The 2,243-nt window shown below is 41.6% G+C and overlaps 1 non-coding gene across 1 annotated transcript; it reads left to right on the top strand.

The window, feature by feature from the left end:
• Nucleotides 1-1,543: 1,543 nt before the first annotated feature.
• Nucleotides 1,544-1,625, top strand: trnas-gcu (transfer RNA serine (anticodon GCU)). The gene has a single exon. It is a non-coding gene; the product is annotated as a tRNA-Ser (tRNA).
• The last annotated feature ends 618 nt before the right edge of the window (nucleotides 1,626-2,243 follow it).

The following is a 2,243-nucleotide window of genomic DNA, read 5'->3' as shown; positions in this document are numbered from 1 at the left end:
CTTTTATTTTACTTTTCTTATTTAGAGATACAGCACTGAAACAGGCCCTTCGGCCCACCGAATCTGTGCCAACCAGCAACCACCCATTTATACTAATCCTACATTAATCCCATATTCTCTACCACATCCCCACCATTCTCCAACCATGTACCGACACGAAGGAACAATTTCCAATGGCCAATTTACCTATCAACCTGCAAGTCTTTTGGAGGTGGAAGGAAACCAAAGCACCCGGCGGAAACCCACACAGACACAGGGAGAACTTACAAACTCCACACAGGCAGTACCCAGAACTGAATCCTGGTCGCTGGAGCTGTGAGGCTGCGGTGCTAACCATTGCGCCACTGTGCTGCTGTTGGTGTTTTGATAAATGAAGGAAGCTCCCTCCACCCATTTTTTTTGGACAGACAGTGTGGTATAAGGATGTAAAGGGTTAATGCTGAAGATAGTGGGATCAACCCCTCCCACTGTCAGAGTGATGATGTAACAGTCACATGAGATGAAGTTTGGGAGAAGAGAAAGCAGCACCAAAGATGCTAGCTTAGCAGCCTTGATCAGTGTGTTTAGAGTATTGTGTAAATTAGAAAAGAGTTCTTAGTTCTTTCAGCAGGAACTGTGTCCAGAAAATATCGAGAAACTCACAATTTTATTATTCAGGAGTCGGAACACAGATATTAATTCCAAGTGACAGTTCTGAGACCAATTAACAAAAAAAGTAGAGAATAATATTGCTCACTGATTGAAATCCCCGAGTGAGGAGACAGTGAAACTGGTGATCTGTTGGGGCATCCTTCGATCCAAGGTTTCAGCAACATTTAATCTCCCGTTTTGGTGAAATTCTCTGTTATTTGAAACTTTTTTTATCAGCTTTGATGGGCGAGTGAAAAAACTGAAAAAATTGAACAGTTCCCTCCTTTCTTTTCTTCCTTCTTCTCTTCTTTCCATCAGTTTCTATTTTCTGTCCCAGATCAATATAATGATGAGAATCCCACTTTAATCTACTGTTTCTGGTGTTTTATCCATTCCAATCAAAATTTCAACATTCCAATCAAATCTATTTGTTATTCCACAGTGTCTCTCCATGTGTTTTATTCTGTTGTATTCTCTCACAGTCTGTTTGATGATCAATGTTACATCTCACTCTCTGTTCTGGTGAAGATCAGAAGCAGTGATATCTGTTTACACCACCCGACAAGTCGGCCTGAGGCTGTGCCTCGCTGATCATGTGGTGTTTAAGCAATTCTTCCAGTCAGTTAGTTCATTTGTAATTTCATGAGAAATTCGGTCATCATGACTTCGTCAGTGACCTGATGGTTCAGGTGTCTGAGTGATGTTAATCATGATGTGTTGAAATGATTGGATGTTCCAGTCTTTCCGTGGTGAGTTTTCACACTGAGTAGAAACGTGTTTGACATGGTCTGGAAATGTTTCACACCGCTCCATTCCCAACTTCATTAACTGACAGAAGATATATTTCCATCATTACACATCTGGCTGCACAGCCAGAAACTGTGCTGAAGGTGACAGTTGTTCCTATGCAGTTGACAAGGTGGCCGAGAGGTTAAGGCGATGTATTGCTGATCCATTGTGCTCTGTACACGTGGGTTCGAACCCCATCCTTGTCGCTAGTTTGTGAACTGCTCAGTGTATTGTTAATGTGTGAAGTCAGCCTCGAAACCTGTTATTGTCCATGTCCAGACAGTGATTCCAGAACTGGTTATACTTTATTAAAATTGAGACGGACAATTGGAATTCTTCACCCAAACTGCACTGGAATGAAGATCAAATAGGGATCACGAAACTGAGCAGGATTTTTCCTCCCCTCCTTCCTTCCATCTTTACTTTCTCTCGATTTGCACCAAGTGAAAGACAAATGGGAAAAGCAAATGGCGAGGGAGCAGATGCAGAAAATTATCCTTTGGCAAGAAATTTATTTTCAAATCTTCTTGACAGATTAAGTGAGTGAGCAATGCTTTGGCAGATGGAATTTAAAATGAGGGGTCATCTACTACCTACGATAGATCAGAGTGTTTTTTTGTAAGAGGTGAGATGTTAGAAACGGCGGAGGAGCAGAGACGCGAATACTGAATTAATAAATGCTCGTGGACTGGGAGAAAATAATGTGAAAAGTGAACAGAATATGAAGATTGGAACTCATGTTGCAGTGATTTAAAGCTCTGTGCTCCTGAGGTAAATGTCCAAACCCAGATTGTGGGGAATCTGTGGAGAGTGATTTGGTTTTT

Source organism: Heterodontus francisci, unplaced genomic scaffold (assembly GCF_036365525.1).
Source record: "Heterodontus francisci isolate sHetFra1 unplaced genomic scaffold, sHetFra1.hap1 HAP1_SCAFFOLD_58, whole genome shotgun sequence".
In the NCBI taxonomy this organism is placed as follows: Eukaryota; Metazoa; Chordata; class Chondrichthyes; order Heterodontiformes; family Heterodontidae; genus Heterodontus; species Heterodontus francisci.
Note: the sequence above shows the minus strand (reverse complement) of the source record. Positions and strands in the feature narration are given on the sequence as shown.